Here is a 14,544-nt window from a genome sequence, read left to right on the forward strand (position 1 = left end):
CAATATTATTGAAAAATGTCCTTTAGAACATTGCGTCTGCCGACTCCAGTGATATAGCTTTATATCTTACAATTTGCTATTCAGCGAGATATAATCTGTTAGTTAGATTCCAGACTTTGCTACACTCTAGTTACGGTGTGCAATTTAATCCTAGTACATTTTACAATACAGTTAGCAGTACTCGGAAAAACTAATAAAAATGTAGATATAGAAAGCATTGCATTGTGATAACACTCCGCACGTTCGGCACACCATTTTCTACTTGCGCCACCGTATGGTGAAACGTTACACCACAAACAATAACCAGGAAATTCAAAAGCACCAATGAAACATTAAACATTAAAATGCACCACCACGCCGTGGTTACCTAATTTGTAGACAGATCCAAAAAGTTTCTTAGGCCACTGTAGTAGACTTCTCAGTCGCTTATTAAATCATCAAAGCCAAAGGTAGCCACAAAAAAGATCCCGGGTAATGCTTTATAAATAATTATTTGGGAAGCTTGCCACAGTATGCCACATGTTAAGTCTTTCTGTTGTTTTAAAACATAAGTGATTAAAATGAGTTACGGTGAAGGAAAACAGTACAGCTCTCTGAACAGTGTCTGGGAGGCTGTGGTTACTGCTGCACAAAAAGTTGATCAACAGATTAACAAAATGACAGACTCTATCAATGGAAGGCTTATGACTGTTATTGAAAAGAAGTGTGGCTATATTGGTCACTGATATTTTTTAATGTAAAATGTTTATTTGTAAATTTTGAGTTGTTTGTTTATTATTCTTACTTTAACAGATGAAAATAAACAAGTGAGATGAGAAAATGTCCATTTTTCATTTAGTTGCATAATAATTATGCACACACACATATTCTCCTAAGAAAGCCAAAACCTCACTTTTTCTTTCTTAAATATTCAGGTTTGAGGTTTATTAACATTTAGGACTGACCAAGAGCACTGTAGTTGTTCAATAATAAACTGAATCCTAAAAAATACAACTTGCCTAGTTGCAAAAACAGTATATATATATATATATATATATATATATATATATATATATATATATATATATATATACTGTTTTTGCAACTAGGCAAGTTGTATTTTGCCATATATATATGCCATATGTCATCCCTAAAGAAGATGCTAAAGAGAGCAGAGTTGTTAACTCTGAAGTGCTTCACCTTTGACTCTAAGTACTACTCACAAATAAGCAGAGTTAGTATGGGTACTAAAATGGGACCATCCTATGCAAACCTCTTTGTTGGATTCCTTGAAAAACATTTTTGAGCAATATACTGAAATTGTACCATTACAATTTCTGAGATACATTAATGATGGTTTGGTATTGCTACATGCCGAAGACCTGTACATTTCTTAATTCTCCAAGCTCCACCCAGCTCTTGAATATACATTGTGTACAAGTATAGCACATCCTATCATAAAGATAGCCTTTTTGGAAAAACAAAACAAAACATAAGTGCAGTGCCAGGGCCACCCAGGACCAGGACTGACAACAACTGCTGTTTTTAGATCCCGTTTATTTAGCTGATTGCTGAAAATAACACCACAAAATTCATACTGCATTGAGTTATAAATTGTAGCTATAAAGCTTTAAAGCTTTGCAATTAAAAAATGGCTTTTCTATTTATCAATTTTTCTATTTGGTTTTGTTTTATTGGTTCAAGTGGAGTACTTACTTGATATTTGGAAGAGCATAACAAAAAGCATTTCACAGATTAAATATGAATGACATTTTATCACAATGAATAAATATCGACTCTAAGATCAACTGTTTTGGAATTGAAAAATTGCCATTTGAATTTAAAGAAAAAGAATTAATTTTGCACGATGGCTGGGTGAATTTCAAGATAATTCAGGATTTAAATTATTGGTTTTGGAAAACCTGCTAACTTTGAACTGCCCCACATACAGCTCTGGCTCACATACTAGGAAGGGTATGAAGTGTATGTATTGCTGGGACAATGGTCCCAGTGACTGCTGGGTGAATGTGCATGGATATATTTACAGTTTCATAATTCCTCTCTCTAAATGTCTCTGGGTCAAGTACTTGCTCAGCAAACTTTGCTTGTGTTTCTTCTTCAGGAACAAACATGAGATGATCCTTAGGTGAATTATTAGTACTTTGTGTGACTGGGTTTTCTTCAATCAGCCAGTCACATGCAATGTCTCTGACTGGGTGTCTTTGAATAATCCAGTCATGGTTGTTTTTATCTGAACACAGCCCCTCCCCTGGGCAACCAGCAGTAGGGGTAGTAACAAAGACGTCTTTAAAAAATTAAATACTGTCCACATGTCTGAGAGATGCATCAGGCTGTCGTCTAGAGTTCAAACGGCCCATAAAAAACGCTGTACACGGCACTCTACCTCAAGACTGACTGTCATGTATATTCCCATATGCAATTGTAGCTGTTTGTATATCTGTATATCCAAGTGAATGTATGTTTTCCTCTGGGTGCATATTAGAATGCTGTTCCGTGTTCTGGAGTGTTTCAGAATCCAGCTCTACATGTGTGTGTTCAGAATAGAGTAAGTGGTCTCCTAAGGTGTACTCTTTTGAAAGTGTATAATTTTCTTTGCTCAAAGTGTTACTACCCCTGCATGCAACAATGGCTTCAGGTTTCTGACATTCAATTTTGGGAGCTACTGTTGTTGTGTACAAGCGACATTCTGTCCACAACAACAGGGCCCTGCCTCAGCAACAGGCTTACCTGCCCTGAAACAGCCTCCACATGCCCTGTTTTCTTAAGCCTAGTTCCTCTCCTCTTTGAAGCTTTCCTTTTGGTTTCTGCAAGCTTTCATAAAATCTGCGGTGGGTCCCTGTGGACGTTGCAGGCTGATTTTGTGTGATGCTGCAACCTCTAGGGACAATAATATCTGTCAAACAAAACAATGAATAACACCAGACAAAAGAAACAATAAATCCTTAACCACCCAAGGTCCTGCTGTGCCTTTGCATCAAAGGTCCATGCTTTGGTTTCACTTCCTTAGTGGATTATGAATGAGATTATGACCATGTATCAGTGTGAAAGAGTGAGTAGGAGAAAGGAAGAGACCAAGAGAAAGATACATAAAGAGAAAGAGTGAGAGAGGGAAAAAAGACCCCCCCCCCCCCCAAAAAAAAAGGACAGAGACCCAGAAATCTCAGCCAAGGCTATCTTAACTTGGAGAGGGTAGAGCAGGGATTTCTCTAGAGTGGAGAGAAATTAATGTCTCTAGTTAGGGTTAGGGTTAGGGTTTAGGGTTAGGGTTAGGGTTAGGAAATTAATGTCTGTCTCTAGTGTCTGACACATTTACAAAAACCACTATACTTACACCAGTGGTAATCTTCAGTATTTCACTGAGACATGCTGATAATCTTGTCACCTAAGAAACAGCATGTTGCTTTTAATTAATTTGTAGCTCGCATACCTTGCATACCTAAGGGAATATTAACAAAGACTAAGTGAAAACTACTCCTTTAATGCAAAGTTCTCACAGGATCTTTTAATTGGTTGGTATCTAAGTAGGCTTGGCTATGACGTAGGCTACATTTGTATAATTGGCCCTAGTTCAACTGTATTGTGAACTCAATTTTGCTGTCTTGCAGTGCCATTTTGGCTTAGTGAGATTGTTTTTGTCTGTTTGTTATTTGCTCATTACATGTAATTGTCATCACACCAACCAACTATCAGAAGGTAACCTGTTGCTCACAGGCCTGCAGTTTATTTGATCTGCGCACAAACCTGGTAGCCTACAGATAATGTCAACTCTTTCATGTATGGGTATATTGTTGTCTATTAGGATCATAACCAAGCAGATAATATGGAGGCCCAAAGGTTCATGTTAGGAACACAGTGCCATTTCACTATGAACACAACGAACTATTACATTTAAATATTAAACCTTTACTTCCCACCATTTCAGTCTGTTGTTTTTCACATAGTGAATTATATTTCATGGATTTTGTAGAAAACATAATAGTGCAGTAGTAGCAGCTCTGCTGGGTGATGGTGTCTTTCACATAGACTGCAACAACAGACTGGAAGCTGCCATTGTGACCACATGAAGTCATACATTAAATTTTAATGATGTAAAAATCCTATTTGTGTTATGCAGACCTGTAATGTTGGCATCTCTCACATTACACACTTTCTTTGAGCTGAGTGAAAGCCAGTTACCTTCAAATATGTACCTGTCATGCATTTCAGACAGAGGTGATTTATGTATGTATAAGGTAGCTACATCATGTTTACACATAAAACACTGTAGTGTTTATTTTAGCTGAGTAGTACAAATATAGAGAGTACAAATGGAGTACAGCTTTTAAAACAGCCATTATAAATGGGGCTAATTGTGTGGCAGACGTCTGTCGCCCCCTTCTGGTCATTTAGAGTCTCCTGTCTGGAAGAGCTGCACCTGGCATATCTGAGCTGTTATTATCGGCCGAGCCAACGGACACATTTCTGGTGCCGAGTTGTGATGAGCTAACATACGAGGTGAGTATGCTTGTAAACCCATCTCTAACTTACCGCTTTGTCAGGAACTTATAAAACCTTTGGATTTGACAACCTGTAAAATGGTTAGAATAACAGGAAATCTGCATACAAGTTCAGAAGGCTTGAAATAGGATCATCACTTGTTTTAGAACGAAGTTCAATCAATCAATGCTGTAAAATCTATAACGAAAACCATAAGCATTAAAAGAATGTATGATTGCAGATCAGATCACCTCATTAAAAGTTGTCTATAGAATAAGGTCTCAACTAAAATGATCAAATACTAAAATAATGTGGCATATCATCTGGTAAACTTTGCTTTACCCTATGAAAAAATGTGGTTTACCTTCTGGTAAAATACAGCACACACTTTGGTAAAATACAGTATAAACCTCTGGTAAAATACCGTTTACACCTTTGGTAAAATACAGTATACACTGCTAAAATGTGATAAGCCCGATGGTAAATGATAATAAAAGCATACCGAAGAGGCATCTTGGACCCTTATAGTACTACTTTAGAGCTTGTCCTCTTTAATTTGTAGCTTTTTTTTTCTAATTCATGGTTTCTATTTATTTTAGTGAAATAGTAAATCCTTATGACTTTAATCATTTGAAGTGTGAAATAGTTGGAAGAGGAACACTCAGTAAGGACAACTGTGAGTGGAGGCGTTTGTTATAAACCTGGGTCTTTCCTGCTTCAAAACAACAGTGGCATCGCTGTTCAGACCTGACGCTATAGGTTACATATCTACTCTGCCTGGATACCGGGACTCGTCCAAAGTAGAAACCATGACTCAGTTTATACAAATCAAACTTTTCCTGGACAAAACTTTTCTGACATCTCCAAAAGATTTAGTCACACAAAATGACATCTCCAAAAGATTTAATCATACACTGTTATCTGAATAATTAAAATTTGAAACGGTGGCCATCCCATCCCCAATTTCCATAAATGGATATGGTCTGTAATAGTGCACTCACAACCAGCACAGATGGTGAAATAGCAAGCTAGGGGATAGCTTCTTTTAATGAAAAAAGTTGTTGAAATACACTATCAAGTTCAAACATGGTTTATTAGTTATCATTGGTCAGAGGAACAGGGACTGCCACACCAATCCAGAAACTAAGAGAGAAGGGGGATTTTTATTCAGGGAAGTCTGGTCATCATAGTAAACAAACACAGGCTGACAACCAGGCAGACAAATGAAATGAAATTTACACAATATGTTCTGTTTATTTGTGAGGTTTTGGCAGTAAAATTAGCTCTATACATTTCTTAGGTAAAGGTGTATATCTGGGGCTCCATGGGCATTGAGAGTTATGGTAAACGGATGTGATGATGCTGTCACTTCTTTTGTCACTCAAGTTTGTTGACTGAGAGCAGCAGAGTGCTGATGTTCCAGGGTGCCCTCATGCTTGTGTTTCCTTCTGGCTTTATCCTTTTAGCTGTGCTGCCATAGCTAGATCTGCCGGAGTCCATCATTGTACATTATAGTTGTTCCCTAATTTACACACCCTCATACCAGAACATGCCTAATAATCTAGTCTCTTTCTGCCAAGGTACACCTACACCTGATATCATATTACTGAGCCTCTTCCCAACTCAGCTGCCACGGCTACTCCTACCACCCCGATGTTCCCTCCTGTAGCCCACCACACCTCCATCCCAGCCAGCTTTTCTCCATTGCCCTTAATGGACGTTCTCGAGGGATATCATATTACCGAGCCTCTTCCCAACTCAGCTGCCATGGCTACTCTGCATGAAACAATCATTAAGAAAATTAGAAAAAACTGCATTTTTAAAAAACTTTTTTTTTTTTTTTTTTTTTTTACAAACTTTTGTTAGAAATTCAATAGATTACTATTATTGAGGGATGCCACAATACCAGTGGGAAATGGCTAAGTTTGTTTCTTGTGAATTATATTTGAATAAACATTGAATCATTACTGATACAACTCACAAACACAACATGCAACACTAACGTGAACATAATCAAGAACAAAGACAGACAAAGAGGCACAATCCCACAGTTTAAATACAGACAAACGCAGCAACATGCAAGTGTGTGCTAACAAGGAGGGCGTGGTTACAAATAAGACAGTGGACTCCCACAAATGACAGATTTCAGTTTATTGATGATGAAACCATGTGATATTAAAACATATCTTTGTATTTTCATTCATCAAAAAATTTCATTTTTTCATTTATTTTTCATTAAAGTCAGATGTCTTCTACTTAAATCAATCATATTTAACCAATCATACTTAACATATTTAATTGTTTTATAACTTTTTTTTTGTGTCCATCACCTCAGGATGTTCTAAGCTCTTTTATCCTTCTAACCTTTATTTCTGTAAAGAACTTTGTAAACTGTTTAAGAAAGTGCTTTACAAGTAAATTTTATATTTTAACAATTATTGTTAACATTTTGTAGTTCTCTCTCTGCATGTATAGGTGCTTGAATGGTATTACTTTCAAGGTTTTTACTGTCATGGTTTAGAGAACATAGGGTAGAACTAGGAGATAATGGTTAGTTGTTATTGCCAAGTTTGGTTAAGGAAGCTATTGTACAGTACTGTTATTGCTGCATTTTGGTTCTGGCAATTTTCCATACATTTGGTAAAATTGTGAACAACTGGACTAGAAATTACAATCCAATCTGACAACACTAGCTATTTGTGCCTTCTCTCATGTACCAAAAGCAGGTGTAACCAGCAAATCTGTGTTTTATAGGAGCTTGTCAAAGGGTACAGTTCTACGTTTCTGTGCAATAAAAATAAGAATTGTAGCTTAATGAACAAGGTACACTGTTTATTTTTGGTTTTTACTTTAATTGTACAACAAATTTTCAACTTCAAGAAACTTCAACTAAGTAAGTGTTTTTCCTCATTTTCCACAGAGAGTGGAGAAAGCCATTGCGAGTCTGGTAAACAAAGACTTTCTGTTGGTCTTAGGGATGGTCCTGGAAGAGGTAGATGGTTCATCAACAGGAGTAGGAGACACACATTATAAACCTGTAAGAGAGGAAATATAGCAGAAGAAATTACATTCAAAAGGCCAAAGATGATGGAAGAGGGATGTTGTGTGTAATGCAACAAAAGGTCTTATCTTTCATGCTGTACAACTAAAACATGGCATGAAAAACTATGACAAAATTATCTTGGGCTAATTCAGTGGGGTCATATCCATTTCAGTATGTTTTGGTGGGGGGAAACATTGCTCACACCTCCTAACCTAACACATCATCCGAGTAGTTTGTGCAGAAATTATTGAGGGGAAACATTCCCACCCTCCTCCTCCAAAAACACACAACTATCATGCCCTATCACTAGCTACATCCCCTCCCTACTCACTACTAAGTTGGGAGATCTAGGACTGCATACATCCCTGTGCGACTGGATCTCCAACTTCCTAACAGACAGACCACAATCAGTACGGGTGGGCAACTGCGCCTCATCCACCCTCACCCTCAGCACTGGAGCTCCTCAGGGTTGTGTCCTAAGCCCCCTGCTCTACTCACTGTACACCTACGACTGCACAGCCACTTCCAGCTCTAACATCATTGTCAAGTTTGCTGACGACACCGTTGTCGTGGGTCTGATCTCGGACAACGACGAGAGGACCTACCTGGAGGAGATTAAACACCTGGAAAACTGGTGCCAGGAAAATAATCTCCTCCTAAACGTCAGTAAGACAAAGGAGCTGATCGTGGATTGCAGCAAGAAGCAGGTGCGGCACTACCAACCTGTGAGGATCAGTGGAACCACGGTGGAGAGAGTAGATAGTTTCAGGTACCTTGGAGTTCACATCTCGCAGGACCTGTCCTGGTCCTGCCATACCAACTCCCTGGCAAAGAAGGCTCGTCAGCGTCTTTACCACCTCAGACGCCTAAGGGACTTTAGACTGCCCTCCAAAGTACTGTGGAACTTCTACACCTGCACTATCGAGAGCATCCTCATGGGGAACATCACAGTCTGGTTTGGGAATAGCACCAAGCAGGACAGACAAGCACTCCAAAGGGTAGTGCGTTCAGCAGAGCGCATCACTCACACGGAACTTCCTGACCTGCAGACCATCTACTACAAGCGGTGCCAGACCAAGGCCAGGAAAATTGTGAAGGACCCCACCCATCCCAACAATAGACTCTTCACTCTGTTGAGGTCAGGGAGGTGCTTCCGCTCCCTGAAGACCAAGACAGAGAGGCTGAAGAGGAGCTTCTTCCCACAGGCCATTCGGGCCCTGAATCAGGGAAACTGATAAACTGTGGGGACCACCACCACCATGTAACATGACTGTATATCTGTACATCTGTATATATAGATACTCAATTACCCTGTTACACAACAACTGTAGATATGTTACTATATAAAATGGATCTGTACATTCTGTAGATTGTGTACATATATACCAAACCATATACATTGTACATTGTGTATATAATCATAATATACATATATTGCACATACATTGTTAATATATTTTTGTACATACATAGAATATATATATTTATCTGCATATATATATTTTTCTCTATGCACCCCTGTTCTCTTCCTCAGTTTGGACAGAGCACTCTCCACCATTTCACTGCACGTTATACTGTGTATGACTATGTATGTGACGAATAAACCGAACTTGAACTTGAACTTGAACTTGAACTATGAGCTGTCTACTTCACTGGACCATTAGAGATGTGATGGGTATAAAGTTTTTGTTTTTTTTGGTCAAATATACCATTAAGCCAATAATGCTGATACATGAAGCAATATTATAAAACCATATTGGTTAAACATAAATTGGTGGTACAGGGGATACAGTATATGGTGTGCCAGCAGGAAGATTAATAATTGTTAATTTAACCTTTTTGTTTATGCAACCTTAATGTTTTCCATTTCAAAGGCTTTGGAAAAAACCTAAGTACGCAATACTTGTCATGAATTAAAGAGACACTAAAAGAAGTACCATATGGAATGTTTATCCTGCGCCCGGTCCTCTGTGGAAACACCCACTTTGCTTTTCCGTTTCTTTACAAAGAGGAGACAATTTGATTAAAATCATTCAAAATATGCTGATAGTACTATATAAAATGTACAAATGATTTTTTTTTTTTTCAAAAGACCAGACTCTAAAGTTACTGATGTCACTGGGAATAAATAGACAGATTTTTAAAGAATAAAATAGATACCTTGAATCTGAGCTTCAGAAACTTGGGCAACCTGAACCGCCAATTAGATGTTCTCACCAAGCCGCATACCAACTGTCTGTGCAGAACTATTCAAATTAGAGCTTGTGTATTCCTGCATTGACTGATAAGAGATGTCGGCGATGTCAGCTGAGATCACCGGCTGAGCCACCCTACAGCTTGTTTGTAGCTTCACACTATCCAGAGCATTGATCCCTTTCAGCATTAGCTTCCCCATTAAAGGGATCAGCTCCTGGAAGGAATGCTTGATGGACTCTTTGGACAGTATCAAGGAAGACTCAGACTCCTCAAGGGCTGCACTGTTCCGTCACTTTTTTAGTAATCCTTTCAAAAACATCTGCAATAATAAGGTCACCCAGGGCTTCTAAATGAATCGCAAATGGTGTTAAAAGCTGTCCTAGATAAAGAATGTCCAGATTTTCATTCAAGGATTGTAGGATTTATTTTGTTATTATCCCTCTAGAACTGTGCACTTCAGAGCATGGTAGTGACACAATGCATTCAATAGCGTTCTTTTGCGCTTGATAGGAGTTTGTAGCTCAGGTTGGCACTGTTTTGGGCTGACATGTCTGCATCAGCCCTCACGAGGAGGTTTGTCAAGAAACCTTCCCCGAGTTTATCCTGGGTGGACCTCAGGATGTTTTCTGACACCAGCTGAACTTGGGATCTGTACAGTTCTGGGTCAGTGAAAGGATGAGCTAACGTCATGTCTAAATCCTCTTCAAAAGTGTGTCTGAATACGTAAGCAAGTTCACTTACAATTGATAGTACTGAAGCAAATGCACGGCTTTTCAGCTTAGCTTCAGACACTTGACGTGCTCATATATGAATTTTTAAAGCTTGAGTCTTGAGCTTTGATGGTATCTGATAGTTTGGTGATCTCTGAGGTCTCACTCAATGATATCGCTAACCCTCTTGGAAGCCTCAATCTGGAAAGGCTCACAGGTCATCCTGTGTATTTATCTCATTAGTGTCTGTAGCCCTAGATGTGATCCTCATTTGTACAGTCAAAAATGATTGCCTCAAAGACCCTTTCACAGTGAGGTCTTGGTTTCATATACTCCTGCACTGCCACCTGATTTTGCAGACGAGCTGCTCTGGGAGAATTGGAGAGATACTTGACTTGATGTCTCCACAGCATCACTCTCCATATTTGGAGCACAGATGGATCAAACTTTCATCAGATGAGCCCTCATATGACAAATAACTTGGCACAATCCTTAGCAGTTTCATTGGGTCATACAGGGAAGAGGTGATGTTATTAGACACAGCCTGTAGGAAGTGCCACAGAGGTCTGTCTGAGCCATATTCATTAAAATAACATCATGTTCCCTCACTGCAGACACTCCTCATATTTTCAACAAAAACTCCCACTGCTGCAGTTGTGACAAAGGGCAGCATCTCTTCCATTTTTTGTGACTGTTGATGGGAGAAACCCGAGTGCCACTTAACCAGTCAGACAATGTGCAGAGCTGCATAAAATCCTGCATCTTGTCCAAAGCCACAAGCAGCAGGTTTTGGGCAACATCCTCAGTGGAACTTCCAGTCAGAAAAAGATCCTGAGCGTTGGAATAAGAAGTTCACAAGAGAAGTTCAACTAGCATAACAATTACACATACAAGAGCAGTAAGCAAGATTATAATCATTGATCACTGATCTTGGTCTTAACATTTATAATCTTGTTTCAGATTGTATATACTGCTAATAGATTTATAAACCCATCATCTATGGAGGAAAACATTGTTTTGAATAATGGAATAAATTAGATCAAAATGGTCCCTCACCTGCTTTAAGGAGTCATTCAAGATAGCAGACATGAGGCTGAAAGTTTCCTGCTCAGATAATATTTTATGTTCGGTGGTAATATTTTCGATATGGACCAGGTGACCTCTCTTTGGATCCTGTTAAATTCTGTCCTTTTTGATGCCAAAGAAAGTGCTGAGAGGCTCTTGTTGAGATGTTCTGCTTTTTCTTGAGGACACATATCAAAACCAGTACTGAAATTAATATGTTTCCCAATAAACTACAGAGTACACAATCATGGGCTTGATTATATTAGAAATCCAGCAAACACCATTTTACTATTGTACTGATGGATTTTTAATTCCAGTACCTCTGCATTTCACCAAGCTAACTTTTCAGTTAGAGAGGTGCTATAACTGCTACTCTTCTTCTCAACATGTCTCTGGTTACAGATCACCTGAGAGGAAGAATTCTACATTTACATTTACTTGTCTCCACGCACCATTTACAAGGGCTGCTGGAGATTGAGATTCTTCCTGAGGACCTCAACCCTAATAGACCAGAGTCAAGAGCTGGAACCCTCTTTAAAGCTACTTTGAGCCATCCAGAGATTTCCACAAACTCCTCCTTTGTCACCTATTTTAGGTTAAAATCAAATGTGTAAAACCAAGGCCAACAAAATTCTTTCAGTTATTGCTTGACTAGACTGAAACAGCTGATTTTTTAAACTTAAACTGATTACTTGTTTTAACAAGTCAAATGCAAATGCAAAGAACATGTAGAGTCATGAAATTCTGAACAGTCATGGCTTAAGGCACATGCTGCTATTGTAACTCAAGAGCCTGATCTTGCTTTAAAGAACCAAAAAGCTAGACCCTCTAGTTAAAAGGTTATGCAACTCTCTAAGCTATGTTTAATGAATGTATCCTTTAAATGTTCATTCTTACAATTATGCACACTTATGAGTATTGTTCAAGTAGTAAACACAAAAACAAATTGACAGAGGATTTTGTACTCACACTGCTTGTAAATTTGTTCTTGCCATTGTCTGAAAAAGATATTCAGAAAGTGTTAGTGTTAAATTGTGCATCACAAATTTTAATATCCAAAATACAGATGTGAAAACTCTATAGGTAATGTGTGAAGAGTGAGTAATGACTCTACAGTTAGAGCTGCAGAATCAGTTCCAGAGGTTGAAGTTACTTCACCTCCTCTCCCACAGGGAGGTACGTTGAGATCCTGTCTCACTGCCTCCTCCATTCCAGCACCGCAAAGAGCTGTAGTGAAAGACAGAGACAAAAATTCCCTTTAAGCATCTATGAGGCAGACACTAATGGTTGCACATAAACAAATGCCACTATAAAAAACTCAATTATATCAAGTTATACTGTTATCAATAAATAGCTGTAGTACATCACATATTTGGTAAGATATTACCACACTAAATCACACCTGAAAACCATTTACCTTTTGCTTTTCTTGCCTGCTTGCTTTTCATGCTGGGGCAGACACATCAGGGATCTCAGAAGGACGCTGATCTCCGGGCCAAACTGTGTTAATCTGTGTTAGTAGAGAAAATGAAGAATACAGAAGGCAACTGATTAATCAATTAGTTGTAAACTATATTATGCCAAGAGGCTTTAGATTTGAAGCACTCCATGGACCTGACTTGTACATCACTCATTCATGTTCATAGTGACATCAGTTTATCAATTCTCAGAATTCTCCACAAGGATATCTATTAGTATTTTTGTATACATACGAAAAATGTAGGAAAATGGTGAAGCTTCACGTCAGTGACTGTGTGTCCTTGCATGATAGAAAACGTCTGATTTTCTCATATAGACTTATACACTGTATAAACTAGTCTGTCTTACTCTGATGACTTCATAGATCAGTAAAAAATACTCAATCCTGAAATATAACCTAACTTGAGGGAATCATTAATCGCTTATTTCCTTTTATGATACATCATCGCATTAATTCAATGCAGTTATTTAGTCCAGTATGTAGCACTTGGATCAAATATAATCACTTGTAGGCTACAACTTGTTCTGTTTACAGTTAAACTAATCTACCTGCTTCCCAGGATCGGAAATTCCATTTGTCGAATTTTATTTTGATTTATGAATCATTGAATTTGCTAAATAACGATCGCTGAACAAAGAAAAAACGTTCTTACGTTTTTCTTTTCCATTTTGACCTGGAACAGTTATATCTTAATTTACACATTAGCAATCTCATAAGATGTATAATATCGTAATGACCAAACGCCAAATATCTGTTGGTTTTAAAACCAGGTAATCGGACGTCACAATTTCGGAAACTGCCTTGAATAAATGGCAGTGAGATAATTAACCTAGCAATGTTTAAGCATTAGACCTATATCGAACTTTTTAATATGGATTTCTAAGTAAAACCATGCATGTTATCAAGTCCTTTCTCAGCTATGCTAAGAAATCGAGAAGTTAGCTAAATTATGCGTAAAACACGTTGTAGTAGGCTAATCATTTCTGTGACGATAATATAGATATACAGAGAATGGACATCGGAGCCGACAGAGTAGGGAAATATTAGCGCTTTTGATAACTAGCCGGAACTAGCAGATACATATTGGATATCGTAACGTTATCTGTGGCACGCCTGCTTAGGTTTCTTTTCTGTTAACAAATATTCCTAACGCTAAACACCTTTTATCAATATTGTTGTGCTATTCAATATTAATACAAGCATTAGTGCCTGTACAAAGCAACGTGAACTTACATTCATCGGTTTTTTCATCATGGTCCGTTGGATTAATCCCTCCTTTACTCGCAAAGTATCACTCTCTCCAAACGCAACAAGTAAATACTGTCTGTAGTCTTAAAAAGCAACTGCCGCCCCTTCATTTTATATGGGATGGGCTGCGCTGTGACGTCACGACGTGAAATAAAGACCCAAGTATACGTCACCAAGTAAAGGTCTCGTCATCATCACTCCTAAAACTATAATTGGCCGAGACATCAAGAATAAATAACGCTAAATTGACATAAACGTATAATACATACATTTTCTATTTATTATAGATCAACTCTATTTCCTAGAAAATTTATGGAGATAGAAAA

General features: G+C 38.2%; 1 long non-coding RNA gene across 3 annotated transcripts; it reads right to left on the bottom strand.

Moving 5' to 3' along the window:
* Nucleotides 1–7,307: 7,307 nt before the first annotated feature.
* LOC113578435 lies at nucleotides 7,308–14,289 on the bottom strand. 3 transcript variants are annotated; one of them, XR_003410744.2, is made up of 8 exons: nucleotides 14,204–14,289; nucleotides 12,908–13,000; nucleotides 12,605–12,717; nucleotides 12,460–12,488; nucleotides 11,482–11,668; nucleotides 9,680–11,256; nucleotides 9,457–9,518; nucleotides 7,308–7,511 (listed from the first exon to the last, which is right to left on the bottom strand). It is a non-coding gene; the product is annotated as an uncharacterized LOC113578435 (long non-coding RNA). The 3 variants fall into 3 exon arrangements; XR_003410745.2 differs by having other exon boundaries at nucleotides 9,457–11,256; nucleotides 12,649–12,717; XR_003410743.2 differs by having other exon boundaries at nucleotides 9,457–11,256.
* Between the last annotated feature and the right edge of the window lie 255 nt (nucleotides 14,290–14,544).

Source organism: Electrophorus electricus, chromosome 8 (assembly GCF_013358815.1).
Source record: "Electrophorus electricus isolate fEleEle1 chromosome 8, fEleEle1.pri, whole genome shotgun sequence".
NCBI classification, from domain to species: Eukaryota; Metazoa; Chordata; class Actinopteri; order Gymnotiformes; family Gymnotidae; genus Electrophorus; species Electrophorus electricus.